Source organism: Anolis sagrei, chromosome X (genome assembly GCF_037176765.1).
Source record: "Anolis sagrei isolate rAnoSag1 chromosome X, rAnoSag1.mat, whole genome shotgun sequence".
NCBI lineage: Eukaryota > Metazoa > Chordata > Lepidosauria > Squamata > Dactyloidae > Anolis > Anolis sagrei.
This window is the reverse complement of record NC_090034.1, coordinates 13739893-13759969: the sequence shown is the minus strand read 5'-3', so window position 1 is coordinate 13759969 and position 20077 is coordinate 13739893. Positions and strand designations below refer to the sequence as shown.

Genomic DNA, 20077 nt, shown 5'->3' with positions numbered 1-20077 from the left:
CGAACAAATTGAAATTAAATCCAGACAAGACAGAGGTACTCCTGGTCAGTCGCAGGGCCGAACAGGGTATAGGGTTACAGCCTGTGTTAGACGGGGTCGCACTCCCCCTGAAGACACAGGTTCGCAGTTTGGGTGTGATCCTGGACTCATTGCTGAGCCTGGAGCCCCAGGTTTCGGCGGTGACCAGGGGAGCATTCGCACAGTTAAGACTCGTGCGCCAACTGCGACCGTACCTTGGGAAGTCTGACTTGGCCACGGTAGTCCACGCTCTGGTTACATCCCGTCTTGATTACTGCAACGCTCTCTACGTGGGGTTGCCTTTGAAGACGGCCCGGAAGCTCCAACTAGTCCAACGGGCGGCAGCCATGGTATTAACAGGGGCTGGGCGCAGGGAGCACACAACTCCTCTGCTGTACCAGCTTCACTGGCTACCGATTAGCTACCGAGCCCAATTCAAAGTGCTGGTTTTGACCTTTAAAGCCCTAAACGGTTCTGGCCCTACATACCTATCCGAACGTATCTCGGCCTATCAGCCCACCAGGACCCTTAGATCTTCAGGAGAAGCCCTTCTCTCTATCCCACCTGCTTCACAGGTGCGGCTCGTGGGAACGAGAGATAGGGCCTTTTCTGCGGTGGCCCCCCGGCTTTGGAATGCCCTCCCTACTGAATTAAGATCAGCGACCTCGCTAATGGCATTTAGGAAAAAACTAAAAACCTGGATGTTTGAGCAAGTCTTCAATTGACCTTCGTCGTGATGTTTTATCTGACCATGGATTAGCAATCAAGACAACGAATTGGATGACGATTTTAACTATGAGATGTCCCGATCTGTATTGGTGGCCCAATACTGCGTATGTTTTTTGTATGTATTCTTAATTCTAATTTTTATATGCTTAAGTGAATTGTATTTTTTAACATTGTATATTTTAACATGTTGTAAACCGCAATGAGTCGCCGCACAGGCTGAGATATTGGCGGTATACAAGCATACCAAATAAATAAATAAATAAATAAATAGTAGTAGTAGTAGTAGTAGAGAAAACAGCTTTTGCACTTTGCAGCAATGGAGGACAACGGTGGAGGAGGAAAGAGAAATCAGGACATTTCAAAAGCCACTGAGAAAGTGGGATGGCAGAGAATTAAACAGGAAACTATTAACACAAATATGTCTTCTTCAATGGCACTTCTGAAGATAAGGACAAGAAGAGGAGGAAAGGAGTCTGCACTGCACCAAAGTATCTGTTTGAGCCCACTTTTTGTGGCTTCATCCTGGGATTTTTCATTTGTGGGGAACCTTAGCATTCCTTGCTGGAGGGAACGGTGCCTTTAGCTCCTCAAATTATCCAAAAAGTATTGGGACTCAGTTCCCAAAAGCCCTTGCTATATAAACTTGACCAATTTTGGGAGCGGAAGTCCACCAACATACTTGAGAACTCCAAATTGGAGATGTATTGTCGAAGGCTTTCATGGCCGGAATCACTGGGTTGTTGTGAGTTTTTTGGGTTGTATGGACATGTTCCAGAAGCATTCTCCCCTGATGTTTCGCCTGCATCTATAGCAGGCATCCTCAGAGGTTGTGAGGATGCCTGCCACAGATGCAGGCAAAACATCAGGTGAGAATGCTTCTGGAACAATGCCATACAGCTGAAAAACTCACAACAATCCCAAGTCAGAGAGTTTGAAATGCATCACCAAAGTACAAATCCCAGGACTCTATAGTTAAGATAACACCATGACTAATATCCCTGTGGGGTTTGTGTACAACAAGGTACAAAAAGTCCTTGACTCTGCATTGATCAAACTCTGATTTTGAATGGTCAGACATTTTATTTCATGTGTCAAAGTCTCTCAGCCTGTCCTTCCTCACAGGGCTGTCATGGGCTGTCCACAGAGAAAAGCCATGGGCCCCACCTGAATTCTTTGGCACTAAAAAGGGGGTCGGAGGCACTGCTAATGATGCCAATGCGCTGCCTATTAGGTTGGTCATCACGCGCTTCCGTTTCAATGCCTTCAAATTTCATCAAGGGCTAATTGATTTCCTGCATTCCGCTGGACCCTTTGGAGACAAATTAGCCTCTGTCCCTTTCAGTCTGAAATGCAGATTGCGTTCCAATAATTATTGACTGTGGATCGGATTCCTCTATCTATTTGAATCAGCTGCTCTCTCCTCAATCCACCCAAACCTAAACTGCTCTGGGATTCAATCTGAACTTGCAAGGAACGGCCCAAAGTGCTAACATAACAACAATGATGTGCTTATTTTTTGCTCTATTTGAAGGGTCAATATATAAACCCCAAAAAGCGTGTTTGTTTGTTTTTGGTGTCAGAAGTGACTTGAGAAACTGCAAGTCGCTTCTGGTGTGAGAGAATTGGCTGTCTGCAAGGCCATTGCCCAGGGGATGCCCGGATCCTGTGGGAGGCAGTGGTGCAGTGGGTTAAGCACTTCCATTCCATATTGGGATGTCTCCACAACATTTCTTTCAGACCCATTTGGACTTCGGCAATGGGTTAAACCCTTGTGCTAGCATGACTGCTGACCAAAAGGTTGGCGGTTCGAATCCAGGGAGCAGGGTGAGCTCCTGTCTGTCAGCTCCAGCTTCTCCTGCGGGGACATGATAGAAGCCTCCCACAAGATGGTTAAACATCTGAGCATCCCCTGCACAACGTTCTTGCAGATGGCCAATTCTCTCACCCAGAAGCAACTTGCAATTTCTCAAATCGCTCCTGACACATGCAAAAAATTATTAATACATCCCACTTTCCTCTCTTAAGATGGAATATACTTGTTCTGGGTTGACATCCAAAGTACTTATCCAAGGTATATGTTGGAGAGGAAAGAAATTCAGTACCTTGGACAGGGATCCTTCCAGGTTTGGACTTAAACCCAGAGTGGATACTCCATTCTGATTGCCACCCTGAACCGATTGCAAGGTAGTTCCTTGCCACAAGTTAACTCTCAATACTGGGTGAATATGAAGTAGAGGAGAAGGCAGACCTCTCTGAAATGGGAATGATTGAAAACTACAAATCTCAGGAATTACCTTCTGTGTTCAAATCCCACTTGGCCATGTAGGCCCAAGTCACATTCTCTCAGCCTCAGAGGGATAAGATTTCCAGAGGAAGGTCTTTGCAGACATGCAACAGATACAGATTCGGGTTGGGAAAGCATGAGAAATGTTTGGGAGGCTAGGAAGGAAATCCCTGCAAAGATGGGGAGAGAATTGCAATTTGGAAAAAATGATATTTATTTATCGTATCAGAAGCAAACAGAGGGTACAGTTGTAATGTATTTTAAAAACACAAAGTTTAAAAAACTTGGCATTATACTACATGTCCTTTGACCAGTAGCTGGCCACTTGAAGTGCCTCTGGTGTTGGTATAAGAAGGTCCTCCATTGTGTACATGGCAGAGCTCTGGCTGCATTATAATAGGTGGTCTGTGGTTTGCTCTTCTTCACACTTGCACGTTGTGGACTCCACTTTCTTATAATTGGCTCTGCACCTTGTAGTGCCAAAGCACAGTCTGTTCAGTGCCTTCCAAGTTGCCATGTCTTCTGTGTGCCCAGGAGAGAGTCTCATTCGGTATCAGCCATGGGTTGAGGTTCCGGGTTTTAGCCTGCCACTTTTGGACTCTTGCTTGCAGAGGTGTTCCTGTGAGTATCTCTGTAGATCTTAGAAAACTATTTCTTGATTGGTGTGCTTGCTGATATCCAAACAGAGGATGGGCCGGAGATGTCACTGCCTTGGTCTTTTCATTATTGGCTGCTACTTCCCAGTGGATGCCAGGTGGTGCAGTACTGGCTAAACAGTATAATTTCTCCAGTGGTGTTGGGCATAGACATCTTGTGATAATGCAACATGGCTCATTAAGAGCCACATCTACTGTTTTAGTGTGGTGAGATGTATTCCACACTGGGCATGCATACTCCATAGCAGAGTAGCAAAACACAAGGGCAGATGTCTTCACTGTGTCTAGTTGTGATCCCCAAGTTGTGCCAGTCAGCTATCGTATGATCTTATTTCTAGCACGCACTTTTTGCTTGAGATTCAAGCAGTAGGTCAGAGCATGGTCTAGAGTAACTCCTAGGTGTTTGGGTGTGCTGCAATTCTCCAGTGGGATTCCTTTCCAGGTAATTCTCAAAGTTCTACCAGAAGCCACTTGCAACATGGAAAAAAGATGAGTAATGCCTTAAGAAATCCTTACAAAGATAGAGTGAGATTCACAATTTGGAAAACTGATGAAAAATATCTAAGAAATCCCCCGTTTCTCTGAAAATAAGATAACAAGGGTCTTATATTAGTTTTTCCTCTAAAATATGCATTAAAACTGCTTATTTTCAGGGGATGTTGTATTTTTTTCCAAATCGACGGCAACTAGGGCTTATTTTTGAAGTAGTATTTATATTTCGAGCGTCCTCAAAAATGTAGGTTTTTTGGGGCTATATGGCCATGTTCTAGAGGCATTCCCTCCTGACTTTTTGGCAAGCATCCTGGGAGGTTGTGTGTCCTCAAAAATCCTGGAAAATCAGGCTTTTTTTCAGGGAAACAGGGTCCTTAAAAAAGATGGGAGTGAGATTTGCAATTTGGGGGAAAAGGCCGAAACAATATCTGGGAGACTTGAGATGGGAACTCCTGGCAAAGATGGGCTGAGATTTGCCATTCTTTGGAAACTCCTGCCATTTCCTATTTTTCTCTGGCTCTTTTCCCTCCCTTCCCTGGAGAGGAGAGAGGGAGGCATTTTTTGAAATGAGGAAAAAGAAAATATCCCTCCTCCTCCTCTTTCTCTCCTTCCCTCCTTCTTTCTTTCTCTCCTCCTCTTTCTTCCCCACCCTTTTTTGGATCCTGACATCACTCAGGGAGGGAATCCGGAGCCAGACCTGCAAAACAAGCCCCACTCTCTGCTATTTTGGCGACCTGGAATTGACTGTGAGTAGCCACAATTGGGGGGAAAAGAAAGAAAGAAAGAAAGAAAGAAAGAAAGAAGGGGGGAAAGAAAGGAGGAAAGAAAGGAGGAATGAAGGAATAAAGGGGCGGAGAACTTTGGAGAACTCTTTACGCCTTTCTGTGCTTAAAGGGAGCCAGATGTGAAGCAAAGGCGGGTGAGAACTAAAAAATAGGCTGGGGGGGGGGATTCGGACCCTTTAGTCAACAAAGGAAGGAAGGAAGGGATGGAAGGGGCAGTTGGAGAGATCCTTTTTTCTGTCTTTCCCTTTTGCAACTGTCTGGGAAGCAAGTTCAGTCCAGTTTTGCTCCAAGCACTCTGTCTCTTTTCTCTCCCCTTTCCTTCACTTTGCAAATTTGAATCCCGGCCCAAAAGATCAATAAAAATAGCAGGAAGCAGAAAGAGGGTGGGAAGGATCCATGCAGATTTTGAATTAGAATAAGTCCTTTCCTTCCTATTCTTCCCCCCTTTCCCTCTTTCTTCCTTTTCCCTTTCTTTATTTTCTTCCCTTTCCCTCTCTCTCTTTCTTTCCTTCCTTCTTTCCTTCATTACTTTCCATTCCTTTCTTTCTTCCCTTTCCCTTTCTTTCTTATTCCCTTTCCCTCCCCTTCCATCCGTCCTTCTTTCCTTCTTTTCCATTTTCCTCTTTCTTCCTTTTCCCTTCTTCCCTTTCCATTCTTTTCCTTCCTTTCCTTCCTTCCTTTCCATTTCCCTCTTTTTTCCCTTCCCCCCGCTTTTAATTTTCTTCCCTTTCTCTCCCTTTCCCTCCCTCCCCTTCCTTCCTTCCTTCCTTCCTTCCTTCCTTCCTTCCTTCCTTCCCCTTTCTCTCTTTCTTCCTTTTCTTATTTTCTTCCCTTTCCCTCCCCTCCCTCATCCCCTCTTTCTTTCTTTTCCCTTTCATTTTTTTGTTTTTTTCTCTTTCCCTTCTTTTCCCTTCCTTCATTCTCATTTTTCTTCCCCCCCTTCCTGCTTTCTTTTCCTCTTTCTTCTTTTCCCTCCTTTCTTTCTTCCCTTCCTCTCTTCCTTCCTTCTTTCCTCCTTTTCTTTCCCTCCTTTCTTTCCTTTCCCTTTCTTGCTCCTTTCCCTTTCCTCCCTCTCTCCCTTCCTTCTTCCTTTCACTTCTTCCTCACTTTTCCTTTTTCCCCTCCCTTCTTCTTTGCCATTCCCTTCCTTCCTTCCTTCTTTATCTCTCTCCCTTTTTCCTTCTTTCCCTCCATTTCTCCTTCTCTTTTCCTTTCTTTCTTTTTCTGGCCCCACCTGAGCAAGAAGCAGCAAGCTTAGATTGTTTATTTTAAAAATTTGCATTGCAAAAAGTTACTTTTGGGGAAAGATTGCCACTATCAGGATTGCATTACCACCTCTGTGTTTAGAACAGGTTTCTCATTCTTCCTTTTTCTTTTAATTTTTTTTGTACATCAGAGAAGTTTGAAAAAGTTATTTTTGTGGAAGGGGTTGGGCCGGATGGCCTTTGAGGTACCTTCCGATTCTGTGATAGGAAGAACTTACATTGTAAGAGCTGTCTGAGAGCGGAGGGTAGTGGGCACTCCTACTCTGGAGGGAGGGCTTAAAACAGTGGCTGGATGGTCATCTGTTGGGAGAGATCAGATGGTGTCTTCCTTTATGGCACAAGGAGGTTGGACTGGATGTGTCTTGGGGTCTTGTCCAACTCTAGCATTCGGTGATATAATCATCATAGATCTCTCTCAAACATTTTTCTCTCTCTCTCAATCATATCTATGGTTGAATGACAATCTGTTGGGAGGGATCAGATGGTGTCTTCCTTTATGGTAGAAGGGGGTTGGACTGAATGTATCTTGGGGCCTTGTCCTACTCTAGCATTCAGTGATCTACTCATCATAGATCTGTCTCAAACATTTTATCTCTCTCAATCATATCTATGGCTAAATGGTCATCTGTTGTGAGGGATTGTATGGTGGTGTCCCACCTGGCAGAAAGGGGTTGAGCTGGATGGCCTTTAGGGTTCTCTTCCATAGAATCATAGAGTTGGAAGAGACCTCATGGGCCATCCAGTCCGAATCCCCTGCCAAGAAGCAGAAAAATTGCATTTCAACTCTAGGAGTCAATTACTCTATGAAACAGTGACTATCTGTAAGGAAGGATCTGATTGTGTCTTCCCACCTGGCAGAACGGGGTTGGACTCAATGGCCTTTGGGGGTCTCTTCCAACTCTAGGATTCAATGATTATATGAAACAATGATTGGATGACTATCTGTAGGGAGGGATCGGTTTGTGTCTCCCTGTCTGGCAGAATGGGGTTGGACTGGATCACCTTTGGGGGTGTCTTCCAACTCTAGGATTCAATGATTATATGAAACAGTGATTGGATGACTATCTGTAGGGAGGGATCCGATTGTGTCTTCCTGTCTGGCGGAATGGGGTTGGACTGTATGACCTTTGGGAGGGGGTCTCTTCCAACTCTAGGATTCAATGCTTCTATGAAAGATGGGCTGGTTGGCCATCTGTTGGGAGGGCTTTAGTTGTGTCTTCCTGCCTGTCAGAAGGGGGTTTGTCTGGATGGCCCTTGGGCCTCCCTTCCAACAATTGTGACACAACCCCCCCCCCCCCCTTTTGACACTTGAATGGTGTACTTTCTGTTGTTGCAACCCATGCTTTCAAGGATCTCAAGGCGCCTCCCGAAATGCAAGGAAGCCGCTGGGCATCTCTGCCTCGGAGGCCAAGCCCTGCTTCTCCTGTCAGCACACCTTTGGGTGTGTCCCAGGCATTTTGGCGCTTGGATCACCCTCAAAACAGCCACAACAGGCTGTGTTGCTCTGAGGAAGAGTGGAATCAATACTACTACTACTACTACCACGAATAAATCAGGCACCATTCCTTATCATGGTCTGCTTTGTGTAACTTCTCCATCCTTTGCAGAAGCACTGCAGAACCCTCCTTGCCCAGTGCAACCCATGTGCCCCATTGGGTTACAGTGCCCATCCTTTACTCCTACTACTACTACTACTCTTATTATTTTACTTGAGCCAATAGATAAAGATGAGCCAATAGTGTGATGCAGCAGCAAAAAAAGGTCTATGTGATTCTATCTCAAAAGGAGCGTATAACCTAGGGAAGTAAACTAATAATAGTAATGATAATAGTAATAATATTGCTTGAGCCAATAGATACATTATTTATTTATCATTATTATTTTACTTGAGCCAATAAATATTTTTAACATCATTGTCAACATATCATCATCTATATGCTGCTTTTTGTCTTGTAAAAATTATTATTATTTTGCTTGAGCCAAAGGTAAAGGTAGTCCCCTGACATTAAGTCCAGGCATGTCTGACTCTGGGGTGTGGTGCTCATCTCCATTTCTAAGCCGAAGAGCCAGCGTTGTCCGTAGACACCTCCAAGGTCATGTGGCCGGCATGACTGCATGGAGCTTGAGCTAATACATTTATTATTATGATAATCACGACCATCATCTATATGCTGCCTTTGTATCATAAAATTATTATAAATTGGAGCCCATGGTGGCACAGCAGGTTAAACCACTGAGCTGCTGAACTTGCTGACTGAAAAGTCGGCAGTTCGAATCTGGGGAGCGGGGTGAGCTCCTGCTGTTAGCCCCAGCTTTTGCCAACCTAGCAATTCGAAAAGATGCAGATGTGAGTAGATCAATAGATACTGCTTCTGCAGGAAGGTAATGGCGCCCCATGCAGTCATGCCAGCCATATGACCTTGGAGGTGTCTATGGTCAACGCTGGCTCTTCAGCTTAGAAATGGAGATGAGCATCAACCCCCAGAGTCAGAGACAACTAGACTGAGTGTCAAGGGGAAACCTTTACCTTTTAAAAATATTATTGTTTTACTTGAGCAAATAATATAATTATATTTATTATCATTATCATCACGATCATCATCTATATGCTGCTTTTTCTCTTGTAAATTTATTAGCATTACCATATTATCATCATGTTTTTTAAGAGAAGTAAAGTGGGGTAGAAATAATAATAATAATACTATTATTCAATAATAATAATGAGGCATAATACCGTTGCTCGGATGATCCATTGGAACTTACGCCACAAATACCATCTGCTTGTGACAAAGAACTGGTGGGATCACAAGTTATAGAAAAAGTTACAGAAAATGGACTCGTCAAACTCCTCTAGGACTTCCGAATTCAGACTATCAGGGTTTTGGAGCACAATGCTCCTGACTTCACATTTGTGTTAAAAGCCAAAGTATGGATCCTCAATGTTGCAATCCCAGGCGATAGCAAAATTGACAGGAAAACCTTACACAATATGAGGATTTAAAGATCGAACTTCAAAGACTCTGGCACAAGCCAGTCAAAGTGGTCCCAGTGGTAATTGGCACACTGGGTGCAGTGCCTAAAGACCTTGGCCTGGACTTAAACACAATAGGTGCTGACGAAATTACCATCTGTCAGCTGCAAAAGGCCACCCTACTGGGATCTGCACGCATTATTCGCTGATACATCACACAGTCCTAGACACTTGGGAACTGTCCGACGTGTGATCCAATACAACAGCCAGCAGAATGATCTTGTTCGTTGTATACCAATCTTGTTGTGTTTCAAATAATAATAATAATAATAATAATAATAATAATGATAGAATTAAATGTAATATGACTAGAAACCATTAAAACCTATTACTACGGGATGGGAACGCTTCATTTCTGAAGACGGATCTTACAGTGTGGTTTCCTGCAGACGCAAGCCCTGTAAGGAATCCCAGCCAAGGCCATTAATATTCAGCTCGTTAATTTTAAAAGCACAATTGCTTAATTGCATAGACCTGACGCCACTGTCTGGAGGAACATCCTTCCCTCGATGAGTTTCAGGATCTGTCTTGCTCTCAGCACTTTTATGGGGAGACTCCACGAGAGGTAGGGCCTTTTGGGAGCTACGCAACTCCCTGAGACAAGTTTTTAACTTGGATCTTGTTTATTAACTTGATCTCGATAGGAAAAGACCTGAGAGGTAGGGCTGTTCCCTGGCTGCTTCCATCCCGAGGAACTCCCCGAGACAGGATTTTAGTTTGTTTGCTCTATCAAAATAAAATAAACGCAAGACTCTGCCTTCTTTTCTTCTGAGTTGAGGAGAAAGGAAAGCAGAAGTTGAGAAGGGAAATCGGGATGTTTTGGAAAGTGCTGGAAAAAGTGGGATAGTAGAGGATTAATGGGTATGTGGAACCGAATGCATGAAATGTGGAAAGAGGGATGTCTTAAGCGGCTGAGGGGGAAAAGGAAGGGTCCCGAGGCTGTTAGGAATGGTGGGAGTTGAAGTCCAAAACACCTGGAAGGCCCAAGTTGGCCCATGCCTACTCTAGAGGCACGAGTTGCAGACGGGATGCCATTCCTTGTGATCTGCAGCAACAAAAGTCCCTCTGTTTCTCTCTTCGACTCTCTCTTCGGACTGTAAAGATCAAGTCTGTTTCAGAGAAATAATAACGGGAGCGAACTAGGGTTGGGTCACGTACGGGGTGCTTCCCCTGAATGGGATCTTTTGCCTTGGCGCCAAAACCGTATGGACCGACTTCGTGCAGAATTGCAAAGAGGGAGAAAGAAAAACGTGCCAAAAACACAGGAGAAAGAAGACCCACTGTCTGCAGAATATCGCACGAAAACATGGGCTGAAATCCTGTCCATTACACTATGCAATGTGATTTTTTTGCTTCCCCTGAATGGGATATTTTGCCTTGGCACCAAAAGCGTATGGATCGACTTTGTGCAGAATTGCAAAGAGGGAGAAAGAAAAACGTGCCAAAAACACAGGAGAAAGAAGACCCACTGTCTGCAGAATATCGCACGAAAACATGGGCTGAAATCCTGTCCATTACACTATGCAATGTGATTTTTTGCTTCCCCTGAATGGGATATTTTGCTTTGGCACGAAAACCATATGGATCAACTTTATGCAGAATTGCAAAGAGGGAGAAGAATGGATCGTGCCAAAAAAGAAGAAAATCCGCTGCCTGCAGAATATCGCACGAAAACATGGGCTGAAATCCTGTTCATTACACTACGCAACATTATTTTTGTTCCTGGGTTACAAATGTCATTTTCTAATTGGTTCTATCATAAAAATATGGGGAAAATAAGTCTATTAAACTGCAAAAACAGCTGTGGACAAGTCTACATAGCAACCCCCAAATACAGCATTGCCCAAACACGAGTCAAGGAACATGAAAGGCTTTGCAGACTAACTCAGCCAGAGAAGTCAGCCATAGCAGAGCACTTGATGAACCAACCTGAACACAGCATATTATTTGAGAATACAATTATCCTGGACCACTCTAACAATTTCTAATTGGTTCTGTCATAAAAACATGGAAAAATAGGTCTATTAAACTGCAAAAACAGCTGTGGACAAGTCTACATAGGGACCCCCAAATGCAGCATTGCCCAAACACAAATCAAGGAACATGAAAGGCACTGCAAACTAACTCAACCAGAAAAGTCAGCTATAGCAGAGCAACTGATGAACCAACCTGGACACAGCATTTTCTCTGAGAATACCAAAATGCTGGACCACTCTAACAAACACCATGTCAGACTACACAGAGAAGCCATTGAAATCCATAAGCATGTGGACAATTTCAGCGGAAAGGAGGACATCATGAAAATGAACAAAATCAGGCTGCCAATCTAAAATCATAACAGTAAATAAAGAACAACACTCAAAAACGGGAAATTCCAGGCAAGAAACAATCAGGGCTAGCTAATCACCTTACAACAAAGGATTCCTTCAGGAAATAAGAAGCCAGACCTTGAAACTGCAAGGCCATTAGATGCTAATCAAGCTGGCCAATTGAAACAATCACACCTAGCTCCAACACACAAGAGTTCTTTCTCCCACCCTGGACATTATTCCACAGATATATAAACCTTATTTTCCTAGTTTCCATCACATCTCACAACTTCTGAGGATGCTTGCCATAGATGCAGGTGAAATATCATGGGAGAATGCTTCTGGAACATAGTCATACAGCCCAGAAAAATCACAACAGCCCAGTGATTCTGTCATGAAAGCCTTCGACAATACATTTTGCTATGGCTTTTAATGAATATCTAATTGAATCTCATCTGATTCAATCTAGTTTGTGCTTGCCATAGATGCAGGTGAAATGTCAGAGGAGAATGCTTCTGGAACATAGCCATACAGCCCAGAAAAATCACAACAGCCCAGTGATTCTGTCATGAAAGCCTTCGACAATACATTTTGCTATGGCTTTTTAATGAACATCTAATTGAATCTCATCTGATTCAATCTAGTTTGTGCTTGCCATAGATGCAGGTGAAATGTCAGGGAAGGATGCTTCTGGAACATGGCCATACAGCCCAGAAAATTCACATTACCCCAGTGATTCCGGCCATGAAAGCCTTTGACAATACATTTTGCTATGGTTTTTTAATTAATATCACATCCAATCTCATCTGATTCAATCTAGTTTGTGCTTGCCATAGTTGCAGGTGAAACGTCAGGAGAGGATGCTTCTGGAACATGGCTGTACAGCCCGGAAAACTCACAACAACCCAGTGATTCCCGCCATGAAAGCCTTAGAGAATACATTTTGCTATAGTTTTTTTAATGAATATCTCATTGAGTCTCATCCAATTCAACTTAGTTTGTGGTAGCCACAAAAACAACATTTCTGGAATAGAACAACTACTTTCCAAGTAAGAACCACACAACTGAACGGGAAATAACACTTTTGAACCAGGAACAGAACTTTTTTTCAAATTCTGTTACATAGTGTCATGGTCGATGGAGTGGACCAATGCTACCCACTGCATATTCAGCAATACCTTCTGAATGTTCTGATGTAGATTAATCCTCTGCATTCCCATTTTCCTCATTGCTTTGAAAACATCCCGGTTTCTCATCCTCTTCTTTGTCCTCAACTGAGTGCGAGTTTATATTCATAGAATCATAGAGCTGGAAGAGACCATGTGGGCCAACTAATCCAACCCCTTTCCATGCAGGAAAAGCACCATCAAAGCACCGCCGACAGATGGCCATCTAGGCGAAACAGGGGACGAATTCCACCTTTTCTGGTTGTCTTGGGAGGAAGCAAACAACTGTTGTGGCCTTCATTCATATAATCATAGAGTTGGAAGAGACGTCATGGGCCATCCAGTCAAACCCCATTCTGCCAAAAAGCAGGAAAATCACATTCAAGCACCTCCAACAGATGGCCATCCAGCCTCTGCTTAAAAGCCTCCAAAGAAGGCTTCCTTTCCTATTCATTCTTGCCATTTTCACCATTGTCGATATGAGTTGCTTTTGGTTTCTATCTTTTGATGTCAAAATTGGACAATTTTAGGTTATTTCTGTCAAGAGAGTTCAGGTGGAGAGGAGGAGGAAGACCTCTAGGAATCGAATCCGCATCTCAATTTCCAAATGCTTGAAAACAACAAAATATTTGCTGCTGAATGTAATGTGTCATCTTTATCATTTGGTCCAAAAAAGGTGTGCATTACAGTTGCTGCATGCTTAGAATTCCTTATTTGAAAACAAAAGTATTAGGACACCAAAACTTCCAACAACAGAAAGGAAAAGCTTGGGGTGCATCTCTGTTGCAGAATGTATCCACTTAGATTGCATTGGTTCAATGCTATGGAATCATGCGAACTGTAGTTTGACATGGTCTGGAACCTTCTCTGCCAAATAATGTTGCTGCCTCACTAAAGTACAAATCCCAACATTGCATAGCATTGATCTGTGGTCATTAAATTAGAGATGACATTATTTATTTAGTTATTTATTATTTACGTTATTTATTATTTCCTCAGGGCGGCGTACAGAACCGGCACAATTAGATGCCGCATATATATACATACTTATCTCAGTTAATAGCAATTAAATTACATCATAAATACATATAAAAACCATAGAAACAATGAAAATTATATAAATCTATAAAACCAATGTCTTCTGGTTCAAATTCCTCATCTGTTTACATCGTCTTTGCCATTCCGTGTTCATATAACTATTTCAGTTTATCTGGTCACACTGAAGTTCCAAATGCTTGCTCAAAAAGCCAGGTCCTCAATCTTTTCCGAAAGGTCAGGAGGGAGGGAGCCAATCTAATATCCTTTGGCAAGGAGTTCCACAGCCGAGGGGCCACCGCTAAGCAGGCCCTGTCTCTTGTCCCCGCCAAACGCGCCTGTGAGGCAGGTGGGATCGAGAGCAGGGCCTCCCCAGATGATCTTAAGTTCCTAGAAGGTTCATAGGGGGAGATGTGTTCGGATAGATAAGCTGGGCTGGAACCGTTTAGGTTTTATAGGCTAAAGCCAGCACTTTGAATTGTGCCTGGTAGCAAACTGGCAGTCAGTGGAGCTGACGCAACAGTGGAGTTGTGTGCTCCCTGTGCATCACTCCATTTAGTAACCTGGCTGCCGCACGCTGGACTATTTGAAGTTTCCGAGCAGTTTTCAAAGGCAATCCCATGTAGAGCGCGTTGCAGTAGTCTACACGGGATGTAACCAAAGCATGGACTACCGTGGCCACTGGCCAAGTCAAACTTCCCAAGGTACGGGTGCCGCTCGCGCACAAGTTTTAGCTGTGCAAATACTCCCCTGGTCACCACTGAAACCTAGGGTTCCAGGCTCAGCGATGAATCCAGGATCACACCCAAGCTGCGAACCTGCATCTTCAGGGGGAGTGTAACCCTGTCCAACACAGACGTCCCTCAAATAGGAGCTCCAAATGCTCCTGAAGCAGCTTCCCTGTTTCCTTTGGCTCAGCACTAAGAGGACTGTATGACTCGAATCTAATGTGCAGCCTCATTTTGGTGAGGTCATTTAGCCAAAAAAGGTGAGCATTAGATTTGAGTAAATAGGATGTATCTATATTTATAACACTATGTGGAGCTCCTGGTGGTGCAGTGAGTTAATGCTCTGAGCTACTGAACAAAAGGTTGTAGATTCGAATCCGGGAAGCGGTGTGACCTCCCGCTGTTAGCCCCAGCTTTCGCCAACCTAGCAGTTTGAAAACATGTAAATGTGAGTAGATCAGTAGGTACCGCTTCAACGGGAAGGTAACGGCGCTCCATGCAGTCATGCTGGTCACATGACCTTGGAGGTGTCTACGGACAATGCCGGCTCTTTGGCTTAGAAATGGAGATGAGCACCACCTCCCAGAGTCGAACACAACTAGACTTAATGTCAAGGAAGTCACAGGGAGGAGGGAGCAAGCTTGTTTTCTGCATCCCTGGAGACTAGGACGCGGAACGATGGCTTCAAACTACAAGAAAGGAGATTCCATCTGAACATTAGGAAGAACTTCCTGACTGTGAGAGCTGTTCAGCAGTGGAACTCTCTGCCCTGGAATGTGGTGGACGCTCCTTCTTTCGAAGCTTTTAAGCAGAGGCTGGATGGCCATCTGTTAGGGGTGCTTTGAATGCAATATTCCTGCTTCTTGGCAGGGGGTTGGACTGAATGGCCCATGAGGTCTCTTCCAACGCTATGATTCTAAGGGGAAACCTTACCTTTAAAAATTATTATTTTACTTGAGTGAAATAAACCTTTAGTTTTACCTATAACACTATGTAACAAAATTTGAAAAGGTTTTCTGTTCCTGGTTTGAAAGTGTTATTTCCTGTTTAATTGTGCAGCCCTTACTTTGAAAGTAGTTGTTTTACTCCAGAAACTTTGTGGCTGCTGCAAACTCTGTCAAATTGGTTGAGACTCAATGAGATATTCATTGGAAAACTATAGCAAAACGTTCTGCAGGATGTCCTGCGAAAACAATCTTTTAATAGTTTAATAAACTATTAAAGTTTATTAAAAGTTTAATAAATCTTTTCCATGTCTTAAGATAGAACCAATTAGGAAATGACATTGATAACCCAGGAACACAAATAGTATAAGCTTTGCTTATCTGGATGGCTCACTTCTGGACCAGTTTTAATTGCACTACTTTTCATTATGATTTGGAAGCCTCTTTTGAGTCCTAGGCTTCAGGGTGATGCCAAGACGCTTTAGAAGCGGCTAGGAAAGGATTGGGTTAATGCTCAGGATGGTTGGCATGAGTGTGTATTTCTCCAAGGCCTGAGAAAGTTTGGCTAAAGCTTAACCCATCACTGGTCATGACAGCAGCTGGCTTCGCCCATGAGTGGGAGCAAAAGGCCTCTTCTTAAGGAAAGGAAAGGGAAACAATGGCCAGGAATGCCTCCACTTCATCCTCTGGTGGCGCAATGGGTTAAAACCTTGTGCCAGGAGGACTGCTGACAGAAAGGTCAGCAGTTCAAATCTGGGGTGAGCTCCTATCCGTCAGCTCCAGCTTCTCATGTGGGGACATGAGACAAACCTCACAGCAGGATGGAAAAACACCCGGGTGTCTCCTGGGCAACGTCCTTGCAGACGGCCAATTCTCTCACACAGGAAGTGACTTGCAGTTTCTCAAGTCGCTCCTGACATGAAAAAAAATTCCTCTTCATCCCTGACTTGGATGGCAGAATGGAGGGCAATGCAGATCACTTTTCCAGGTGATACCAAAGTGGGAATGGATATCCCCAAAGACAGGATCCGTATTCACAATGTAGAGTCAAAACGAATGTCAAATTGGACAACACTTAGGCAGAAAAAATGAAATATACAGAGATCTGATAGCATAGGTGAGAATCCAATAAGGATTCTTAGTAGACTCCATGCTGAATCTGAGCCAACAGTGTGATGCGGCAGCGAAAAAGGCCAATACGATTCTAGGCAGAGTCAAGTGTCAAGATTGAGGGAAGTTGTGTTAAGTTCTCTTCTGTTTTGATCAGGCCTTTTTACCTGCAATAATAACCCTGCAACCAATGTGTTGTCAAAGGCTTTCATGACCGGAGTCACTGGGTTGTTGTACGTTTTTTGGGCTGTATGGCCATGTTCCAGAAGCATTCTCTACTGACATTTCAGAGACCTCACAACCTCTGAGGATGCCTGCCACAGATGCAGATGAAATGTCAGGAGAGAATGCTTCTGGAACATGGCTATACAGCCCAAAAAACTTACAACAACCCAACCCTGTGTCCAGTTTGGGAAAAAGCAACTCAAGAAGGAGGTGGGCAAGACAGAAGAGGCCTGGGGAAGGGCCACCAAAATGGTCAAAGGTCCAGAAGCCATGAATCCCTCTGAAGAATGGCTTAAGGAGATAGATACGATTATCTTGGAGAAGAGAAGGCTAAGAAGAAGCGACTAGAGCAGTGGTTCTCAACCTGGGGTCCCCAGATGTTTTTGACCTACAACTCCCAGAAATCTCAGCTGGTTTACCAGCTGTTAGGATTTCTGGGAGTTGAAGGCCAAAAACATCTGGGGACCCCAGGTTGAGAACCACTGGACTAGAGAACCATGTTTGAATATCAGGAAGGAGGTCATATTGAGGATGGAGCAGGTAACCTTTCGGCTGCTCCGGAGACTGGGACATAACTGAGCCATGGATTCAAATTACAGGAAAAGAGATTCCACCTCAACTTTAGGAAGACCTTCCTGAAGGTGAGAGCGGCTCGACGGAGGAATAGTTGTGATGGAATCTCTTTCTCTGGAGGTTTTTCATCAGTGGCTAGATGGCCATCTGTCAAGAGGGCTTGGATGGTGCTTGGCCAAATGGAGTTGGACAGGATGACATTTGGGGTCCATCAGTTGAGCTATTTGAAAAAGATAGGAGAGTCAGGACTTTGGAATTAGGCCTGCAATAATCGCACCCCTTCCCTTCTTTGCACGGTTTCTTCTTTGCCTTCCTCTGAGAGAATGGGACTTCTTAAAAGAGAACTAAGCAGGGATTTGAACCCAAATCTTGGTGCTATTTGCCTTTTTTTCTCCCAAAGTTCCACCCTGAAAATTGCCCAAAGCAATCATTCAGCCCCACCTCTCCGAGGATTGCTTCATCTCCTCCCGGTTTGTTCGCATTTCCAACAATAAAAGCACCCAGGTGTTGTTGAAACAGGTAGACCTGAAATGGCAAGGTATTTGTGTGTATCTCTTGAGCATTAAGAGCAGCCAACCTCTTGCCTGCCCTCCTCCTCCTCCCAAAAAAGAAATCTGTGGGTTTTTTTCCGTCTTCCGCTCCCAAGACATAGAAGCATTTTGGAACAATTGATATTTGGACTAGTTTTGGAAACAGAACTTGTCAAAACTATTTGCACAATTGAATGCAAAGCAAAACTATTTTTTTTGCTCCTTTGCTTTCCTTTTTCTATTTTTCTCCAAAAATAAATGGAATTCTTTCCACCCTCTTCTTGCTCTCTCCAAAATGGAGAGGAGGAGGAGGGGAGAAAGAAAGAAAAGGAGAGAGAAAATAGAGAGAGAAGGGGAAAAGGAAGAAAAAAATAGGTAGGAAAAAGAGAGGAAAGAAAGGAAGAAAGGTAGGTAGGTAGGAAATAGGAAGGGAGGGAAGGAGAAAAGGAAGAAAGAAAATGTAGGTAGGAAAAAGAGGGAAGGAGAAAAGGAAGAAAGAAAAGAAGGTAGGAAAAAGAGAGGAAAGGAGAAAATGAAGAAGAGGTGGGAAAAAGAGGGAAGGAGAAAGGGAAGAAAGAAAAGGAGATAGAAAAAAAGAAGGAAGGATAAAAGGAAGAAGAAGAGGTAGGAAAAAGAGAGGGAAGGAGAAAAGGAAGGATAAAGGAGGTAGAAAAAAAGAGAGGGAAGGAGAAAAGAAGGGAAAAAAGAAAAGGTAGGTAGGAAACAGGGAAGGAAGGAAGGAGAAAAGGAAGAAAGGTAGGTATATAGGTAGGAAACAGGAAAGGATGGAAGAAGAAAGAAAGAAAAAATAGGTAGGAAACGGGGAACGTATTCTGAAAGTGTGGCGAGGTGATCTGAACCCACTGGATGCCTTTAGGCAAGACACACTCTCTCAGCCTCAGAAGAAGACTAAGACAAATCCCCTTTGAATAAAGCTTGACAAGAAAACACTTTGAGAGGGTTGCCTTAGGGCTGCCCTGAGCCTGAAACAACTTGAAGGCACACAACAACAACAACAACAACGAATTATAATCTGCCCACCCCAACAGTCTGAGGGACTGTGAACTGGACCTCTGCTTAAAATGTTTGAGTGACCATTGGACCTGAGTTCAAGTCCCTTCTGTGTCACAAATCTGCAACTCTGGATGCTCCTACACTGGAGAATGTATCTGTCATAGTTCAATGCTATAGAATTGTGGGAGCTGTAGTTTCACAACTGTCTTGAGCCTTCTAAAAGTGCAAGCCAGAATCCTGTTATCCCATAGCATTGAGCCATGGGGCAAGCAAAGCGGTCTCAAGCTGCCTTCGTTCCACAGTGTAGATGCACCCTCTGACTTCAGAAACCAGACCAGAAGCTTCAAAGGCAACTTTGTCTCGACACATAGATGGATGTCCTTTTTCTGGAGAGAGAAGGGCTGGAGTCCCTCCTGGAGCTTCGTTTGGGGCTAATTGGCTTAATGACATCCTCGTGAGAGGCGTGAGGCACATCCTCCTCCAATGCAAGGAAATGAAGCCAGTTACGTTTGGAGACTGTTCTGCTCTACTATGGATGTGTTTCCCTTTTTGAGAACCAGATTGTATGCTTTTTCTATCTTAGCCTGCATTATGCATGGCCAGATTCATAGGACGCTGTTGAACTGCAAATCTCATTATGCCCAAACAGCTTTAATGGGCTTTGCAATCCAATAGTGCAGTTGGAGTGTCCCTTGAGGCCCTCCCACATTGCTGAATATGTAAAATACATTAATAATAATAATAATAATAATAATAACAACAATAGCAATAATATCCTGCATTTTCTGTGCCAAAGGAGACTCAGTGCATTTGATCCTTCCTCCATCAAGCAACCAATGTAGCTTAACATGTTCTGAATGATGGCTTAAAATTCCAATTTAGAGTTCTGATTAATTGAAAAAGCGAAACCCTTTATTGGGACGATGCCATGCCGATATCATCTAGATCGGACTCTTTATTTATTGACTTTGTTTCGATCCTGCCTTACTCCCAATGTAGAAATGAACTTCTGTGGTGCATGTGGTTTGAGCCCATTTTAATGGCGACCGAGTCCTGGGAGCTGTAGTTTTCACCCTTCGTCAGAGAAGGCTCAAATGACAACTCCTAGGATCCCATAGTATTGATCCGAGGCAGTTCAAGTGATGTCAATCTGTACTCATTCTACAATGTGTAGAAAGGAACT

General features: G+C 43.7%; 1 protein-coding gene across 2 annotated transcripts in view; it reads left to right on the top strand.

Annotated features, from left to right (window-relative positions):
• Positions 1 to 4792: 4792 nt before the first annotated feature.
• Positions 4793 to 20077, top strand: part of LOC132782097 (epithelial membrane protein 2) — a 35527-nt gene continuing 20242 nt past the window's right edge. Inside the window, exon 1 of one of the 2 annotated variants that reach the window (XM_060786771.2) lies at positions 4793 to 4925. The gene's annotated coding sequence lies outside the window, so the exon portion shown is untranslated. The remainder of the gene's footprint in view (positions 4926 to 20077) is intronic. The other variant, XM_060786770.2, reaches the window with a different exon arrangement.